Genomic DNA, 8051 nt, shown 5'->3' on the forward strand with positions numbered 1-8051 from the left:
CACTTTCTGGAGGGACTTGGAGGAGGAGCAGGTGTGCCAGGTGAGAAGTTCAGGTGAGGGGCAGCAGGAGGGCAGGGCAGGACAGTGCTGACAAGCACAGCTGCTACTGGCAGGCTAAACTCAGCACCCCTCCCCCCTCAGGCCTGAAGTGTCAGGAGTGTCAGGATGACCTTCAGGCCCCACTCTCTGGAGCCGCAGGAGGCCCAGAGCCATGTGGCTGTCCAGGCATGCAGGAGAGAGTCTTACCTAGGGTGCCCATCTGGTGTGGGGACAGGCCAGGCCCGGGCTGACATGAGCAGTGCCCACAGAGGTTTCCTAAGGAATCATCAAATCAGGCAGACGTTTGGCCACCACCCCGGTCTTCTCGGAGGAGGAGAGCAAGTGTGAGGTGGGCTTGCCCATGCTGCGCACACTGGATCCAGAACTGACAGGCCAGGCAAGTTTGGTGGGAACCAAGGGTGAATTGTGTGGTTTTTTTGGACGTGTGGGGTCAGAGAAGTGGGGTCAGGGGATTGGTGTGTGTGTGTGTGTGTGTGTGTGTGTGTGTGTGTGTGTGTGTGTGTGTGTATGATGGGGAGAGGGGGGTCTGTAATGGAGGAGGGTCCTAGAAGGAGGATGGAGATGGGCAGAGCATGGGGTGGTACCCAGCAGGTTCATAAGAGATGCTCCCTTAGTGGGAGTCCTCCTCCAGGGCCTGAGGTATCTGCAGCCTCCTCCCTGTTCCCCCGCCTCTCAAGAGACCCTCCTGCCCTCCTCTCTGGCTAGCTATGGATGGTGTAGTGTTGTTCAATCCTACTCCAACCTGCCCACTTCTCCTCAGCAAGCATGGCTTCCTCACCTGTGAGGTGGGTGGTACCAGTGAGAGTGTTGTGACATGGGTCTATGGAACATACAGCTCCGACTCTGTCACCTGGCTGGGCCTGGAACCCTTCATAGGTTCCCTCTGCCACAGGACCCACTGTCTAGAAGTTTCATGACTAGCAGCTTGAAACACCTCTGTGCTTCTGGAACCAAGCCTCCCCAGCAGGGGCCTCCAGCTGAGCCACCTTGGGGTAAGGACCCAAAGTAGCTGTAGAACCTGTATATCCCCAAGGTGACCCCAAGGGGACCAGGCAGCCAGGTTCTCCTATCCAAGCTTACCCACCACACACTCTGTTCACCTTAGTCAGCCAGATCCTGGAGAGATCACTGCAGCAGGCATCTGCCCTGCCCTTTCCCCGGGCAGTGGGTGAGGTGAGGGCCAGTCAGAGGATCTTGGATCTTGGAGTGAATCTTCTCTGCTCAGGAGGGTAGAGGATGGTCAGGTGGGAGTCTGACCTCGTGGAAGCAGATGGATGTGTGTCAGCCTGGCTTCCTCCCCTGGGGAGGTCTCCATGGGGTCAGATTTCTCTCTAGTGATACAGACTGAGAGGCCAGTCTGCTGAGGCAGACTGAATCCTGGGTCTGAGTATCCCAGCGAGGTACTGTGTCTGGGTAGAGCCCTGGCTGGTGCCACAGGGACACAGGGCAGGACTGGCCATGCTGAGCCCCCTTCTGTCCCCAAGAGCCGTCTACCCTGACTCAGTTACTTTCTCTACAGCTGCCACTGGGAAGCTTGGGTATCTCTCTGGAACCCTCTGGAAGGATCCAGTTTCTCCCTACAGCTTGGTCCACAGCTATTCCTCTCTTCCATGTCCTGTGTGACGACATCCGCCTGGAACCTACCGTCAGGGCCTGCAGGCAACCCAGGCCAGTTCCTCCCCTCCTCTCGCCTCAAGGCCACAAGGAACCCTGGAGAGCCCTTTCATGGATCCTGTCTCACTCATTCCTTCTCTTGGCTCTCTCTGAACACTGCCCCATCCGGGCCTTCACTCTCTTCCCCGGCCAACAGACCACACCAACCTTCTGCTCTGACAGCCCAGGGGACCGACCACACGCTTCTTTCCTTTAGCCTGTCCACCAGCCTCTCTCTTCCTCCTACTCCGACCCACTGAGGTGACCACGCTGCCCTCCACCCTCTGACATGCTCAGCTGTGTGACCTGTGGTCGTGCCAGGGCCAGCCTCTCTAGCTCTGGCCTGGGCTCAGCCTTTCCAACAGCCATCTTTAGCCAGAACCCAAGCCTGCTCCAGACAACTCTGGTGAAGAAATATACTAGAAAGAGCTGTGGAGGAGCTCATAGAAGCTGGGAGGACGTCTGCTGGGCCCGGCTCCCTGAGGACATCAGGAGACCACAGGTACTGAGCCCCACCCTCAGGTGCCTACTACAGTCCACCTCTTGGCTGCTAATGCTCATAGATACATGGTCTTCCATGTGTTCACATCACTAACGAGTCTCATGTCCCCCCCCCCCTTTAACATGGTACAACTCAGGTTAGTGAGCAAACACAAAGACTGCACACACGTGGCCACATCCTCACCATAGGAGTGAGGTCTGGTGTCCTCCCCTCTCTTCTGCTCCACGTCACCAGTCTGTGATGCCGAGTACCAGTAGGCCTCACCGTCCTGTTGAGGACAGAGAACGGAACTTGGAGAAATGGCAGGAACGTTAATACACAGCCAGAGAGGAAGATGCGGGGACTTGTTTGTGTTATAGTCAGTGTGCTGTGTAACAAACTGTCTCCAGAAAGGGGATTCACTTTACTCAAGCATCGGTGTGCTTCAGCAGTGCCCTGTGGAACAGCTGACTTCTGTTCCTCCTAACATAGGGTGACCCAAAGTCTTATAACTGGGCTCATCTGAGTGTCATTTGGTTATATACCTCCTGGCTGAGGCTGGCTGCCAGCTGGAGCCGGTGGGCAGTCACCCTGCAGGTGGCTTCCCCATGTGGGACAGGCTTCCTCACATCCTGGTGGCTGGCAGGCTGGGGGATGCATTTCAGGGAGGGAGTCGTGCTGACTCTGCGTGCATTGTGTCGCCTGGGCTAAGAAGTCACCTGGTGTCACCCCCCCCACACACACACACTTTCTGGGTTAGAGCAGTTATAAGACCTCCGGGTTCAGGGAGAGAACATAGACTCCACCTCTGGGTGGGAGAGAGATTGGAGAGTATAGTGGAAAGTCCAGTCCTCACAGTTCTGTCCCTGCATCCCCAGTGGGGATGTGGTGGGAATTCCTTCATGAAGGGCAAGCCCCAGGACCCTGGAGCTGGGCCCTGGAGGCCCTCTGAATTCCATTTACTCAGATCCCATGGTTAGGCCTCTCACTCTGGTAGTCAGGGTTGTCCACATGACCGCTGCCTGCATAGCCTGGTATGTTCTCTCAGGTGGCCTTCTCAGCCCTCGCTCAGCAGAGCTGCGACTGTGACCTTGAGTGGGTTGCTCTTCTACTACACTGTCAGTCGCTGAGATGGAGATGGTGTAAGGTCGAGGTCTGGTGTGCTCTCACTGAGGAGGGAGCTCCCTCTGGCCTGCAGGACAGCATCTGTTCCTCAGAACTGTTCTCAGCTGAGAGAGTATCCCTGTGCTGGGAAACCTAAGACCTGTAGGCATCCACGTCACTTTACCTTCTTGGCTTTAAGTGACTTCTTGGTTGGAAACTAAGGAAGGTTATGGAATTTCAGGCCCAGAAGTTTCTACAGGCGAGAGATGGTTACCTTCTCACAGCAGCTCATAAAATACCCATTAGCCTTGATAACCTGTCATATATCTGTCTTTCCATCCATCCACCCACTACCCCCAACCCCACCTCTATCTATCTGTCTGTCTATCTATCTATCTGTCTATCTATCTATCTATCTATCTATCTATCTATCTATCTATCTTCATCTTATCAGTTGTTCTTACTATCCATCCATTTACCTATCTACTACTCTGTTGTGGAATATTTAACTATGTAAAGATGTGTTACATTTGTTTATGCTTTATTTGTTTAACAATGTAATGATGTGTGTTTAATTATATAAAGATGTGTTGCATTTGTTTCACCTTGCCTGCCTAAGGCACCTGATTGGTCTAATAAAAAGCTGCACAGCCAATAGCTAGGCAGGAGAGGGATGGGTGGGGCTCCCTGGCAGAGAGAATAAATAGGAGGAGGAATCTAGGCTTGGGAGAGGAAGAGGGAGAAGGAGGAGAAGGAGAGAGAAGAAGGAAGACACCAGGGCTAGAAGCCAAGCAGCCACCAGACAGAGACATAGAGACAGCAAGAAAGTAAGATATGCAGAAAGAAGAAAAAGGAAGGAAGGAAGAAAAGGAAGAAAGAAGAGAAAGGGTAAAAAAAAAAAACCCCTGAGGCAAAAAGTAGATGAAGAGAAACAGGTTAATTTAAGTTAAAAGAGCAAGCCAGAAATGAACCTAAGCTAGGCAGAGCATTCATAACTAATAAGTCTCTGTGTCATGATTTGGGAGCTGGTTGGTGGCCCAAAAGACAAAGCCTGGTACACCACCTCCCTCCCTCCATCCCATTATCTATCCCTTCTTCCCTTTCCCCTCCATCTTTCTATCCTTACCCCACCCCTTCCTTTACTTCTCTATCCATCCACCCACCATACCTCCTCCTGTGTCTCCATCCATCCTCTCTACATATATCCCTCCATCCCTGCATCCTTCCTCCATATCTCCTTCCTTGCCTCCCTCCACCATCTCCTCATCCACTTCTCCATCTCTTCTTCCATCTACCTCTCCATTCCTCCACCATCTGTCCAAACATCTTGCCCTCTATCTCTCCTTCCATCCATCTCTTCCTCCTCTCATGTACCCCCCCCTCCATCTATCCCTCTACCCTCCATCCATTTCTCCATCCTTCCCTCTAGTTCTTCTCTCCACCTTCTGAACCCCCTCACACACTTAGACGTGCCTCGGGAAGTAAAGAGGGACCCCAGACATCAAAGCTCCAGTGCTGAGGAAAGAACAAACCATGGGAACAGAGAAGCCATGTCTGCTGTGGGAGATGCAGTGTAGAAGGAGAGAGGGGACTGTCAACTGGATCAGGTGGCCATGCTTCTGACTGGGGTCTATGAAGACTTCTAAATGGAGTGCCCAGCTGGTGGGCAGGAGGTAGGAGCTTCCTGCAGCTGAGGAGCAGTCAGGCCTCTGCCAACTCTGAGTATGATGCTTCCAGTTTTCTCTTTAGCCAGCTCCACCTCTTTCCCCCCTCAAATTGCCAATTTAAATACCTAAATTGTTTACTCGCTGAAATCAATTGACAAGGGACCAGCTTGTATTTGCGATTCAATTGACTATGATACACTGTATTACAGTTACAGCTCCAATGGATTTCTTTTTAATTTATTTTTCTCTTACCGTTCTCCTCCACCACCAGTAATTCTGAGACTAATTGTCCTCATGCTCGCCCTCATCAGCTTTGAGAAGGATAACAGATTGCCATAGCTTGGGGATGCCGTGCTCAGGAGCTGCCAGTCACTTGCCAGACCCACAGCATCCACTTCCCTCTGCCCTTCTCCCTGAATGGCCAGCTCTATGCACCTGAGGCCCCAGGAAGCTCCCGCCATCAGTGTGGGCTCTGGTGGGCCCAGGATGAACCGAGGAAATGGGGAGACAAGAGGCCCTGCCAGTGGCTGCCAGGAGACTCCACTCAGAAGACCGGCGGAATGAAGCCTCTGTCAGCTCTGAGTGTCTGAGTGACATCAGTAGTGCCACTGAGCCAACTCTTCTCCCTGGGCCTCAGTTTCCCTGCCTGTGAGTTGGGCTTCCAAAGCTGTGACATTCTGACCTGCTTAGAGTATGGGAAGGGAAGTGCTATGGCCATGGCTGGACTCATTTCTCTTTTCTAAAAAAAAAAAAATTACATTTAAAAATTTATTTTTATGTTTTAAAGAATTATTTTTGTCTATGTATGTGAACATATACATCCCACGGCTTGAGGGAGGGGGTCAGAGGACAACTTGTGGTAATCGGTTGTCTCCTTCCACCATGTGGGCCTCGGGGGTTGAACTCGGATTGTTAGACTTGCTGGCAGGTGCCTTTACCTTTTGAACCCTCTTCGCCAGCCCTTAACATGCGTCCCCAAATATTAAATCATTGTTATAATAATAAAAAAAGATGACCACCTGAACAGTCTTTATTGATGGCCAGATGCCTGTCCTCATACAGAGGAAGGCTAGAACCTCTAGGGTCAAGAACACCTTTGATAGATAAGGACACAGGGTCAGTCTTACTTGCCCAGGGTCAGCTACTGCTCGACTGACCCCAGCATTCTGATCTCTGAGTCCCAAAGGCCTTGTTTCCTTCTATCCTTTCCTGATAGGAGGAGTTGCTGCTTCCCAAGCACCAAACCTATTTATGTGGCAGCCTCAGGAATAAATACATTTCTGTGTGAAATATATGTGGCCCCGATAACTCCATCTCAGCCTGAAAGACTCTTGCACAGTGAGCATTTTTTTTTTTCTATTTTGGGACATAGATCCCCAGGAGGCTGAGATGCCACCTCCATTACTGGGTGTCACATTTGTGATCAGAATCAATAGTAGGGTGAGAAGGGATGGATGGGGCCAGGTGAGGGAGCTCCAGGAGGGCCCAGCCCACTAAGGCTTGACTCCAGGCTTCTAGAACAGAGGAGTGGATGTGGGGAAGTACCCAACCTGTAATCCTGCCTCATACAGCCACCATCAGTCAGATGGTAAGGACACTGAGCCACAGGAACCTGGAGGGGAAAAGAGACAAGTTCCCATCCACAGGCACAATGAGTGTGGGACAGGCTCTTGCCCATTTGTTTGTGTCCCTGTCTCTCAAATATGACAGCTATCAGAGACAGCACCCTTGCTTGCCGAACTCCATGCCAGCTGTGCAGCCTTCTACCCTGACTTACACATCAACCTCCTTCCCCTGCTTGGCTGGCACCCAAAGACCAGTTCATACCAGAAAGGGCTATGCCTGACATTCCATCCCCTTTAAGGTACAGCTTGGTGTCTTGCGGGAGGGTTAACCCAAAGGAGGGACTTTCGACCCCTCTCTTGTCAAACAGAGTAAGTCAAACAGGCTAAGGATGTCCTTCTGGGCTCTGCGCAGGTGACAGGGTGATTCCTGCAGGTGCCTGAAAACCATGGCGCTCTGCATTTCTTTCTACCACTGTTGTCTGTAATGAGCTGGCTGGGTTACCCATGGGCTAGACGTACATTTCTAGGGGACATGTGTAGTGGTGGGACGACATGCTAACCAGGCCTGGGACACTAGGCAGATCCAGAAAGGCTGGGACCAAATGACTGGCCCACTTGGACTTGCTAAGATCCCCCCTCCTCTACTGTACCTCTGGGCTGTTCCATACCTGGAACTATTCCTCACTGCTTCTACCCCCTACTGAAGAGGGTGAGTGGCTCCCCAGGGTCCCACAGCACAGTGAGATGCCAGGGAGCCGGAACCCAATTACACCTAGGTGTTATGTATGTGGCGTCCTCCGGATGCATTGATCCCTCAGGGTGACAGATCTGTTATGAATCGGGTAATAGACCAGCTTGTAAATGAAATATATTGGATTTTCAGGCTCCTGGCTTGTGTTGGCTTGAGGGGAATGGGGCAGATTTATGAACCTAGGTGGGTGGCTAGAGCTCTGGCCTTCACCATGTGGGTCACGGTGTGGGCTTTTCCCTAGACCCTAGGGGCTGAGAATGGGAAGGTGACCTAGGAGGGAGGTCGGGATACCAAGTGGGCTTGAGAAGACATTTGGAAGAGGCCAGAGGCCAATGTGGGAAAACACAGGGTCAGGAGCAGGGTGTGGCATGTTGATGGGCCTAGGCAGGGCCAGGAGTTCACTGCCATTGGTGAGTTGGGCATTCTCCAGTGACCTTCCCTAACTATAAGTCAGTGCTTTCATCATTTTATTGCAGCAGGGATAAGCCAGGCTTGGAAATTAAGCAACTTTCCCTGTGTGTCTGTTACTTGTCTATTTGCCGTAACAAAATGCCTGACCAAGGAAGGGAAGGTTTATTTTGGTTCAAGGTTTGACTGTGTAGTCCATCATGGTGGGGAAGGCTGGCAGCAGGTGTGGGAGGCAGCTGGTTGCTGGTTACCGTTTGTCAGTCAGTAGGTCATAGCCACAGTCAGTACGCAGAGCGAGGTGAAGGATGATGCTCAGCTTGCTTCTTCCTTTTTATCAGTCTGGAACCCCGGACTATGGAGTC

At 52.0% G+C, this 8051-nt stretch overlaps 1 long non-coding RNA gene across 1 annotated transcript; it reads left to right on the forward strand.

Annotated features, from left to right (window-relative positions):
* Positions 1-619: 619 nt before the first annotated feature.
* Positions 620-5709, forward strand: LOC131896784 (uncharacterized). The gene is made up of 3 exons (XR_009375514.1): positions 620-1052; positions 1580-2215; positions 5237-5709. It is a non-coding gene; the product is annotated as an uncharacterized LOC131896784 (long non-coding RNA).
* Positions 5710-8051: the final 2342 nt, after the last annotated feature.

Source organism: Peromyscus eremicus, chromosome 20, assembly GCF_949786415.1.
Source record: "Peromyscus eremicus chromosome 20, PerEre_H2_v1, whole genome shotgun sequence".
NCBI lineage: Eukaryota > Metazoa > Chordata > Mammalia > Rodentia > Cricetidae > Peromyscus > Peromyscus eremicus.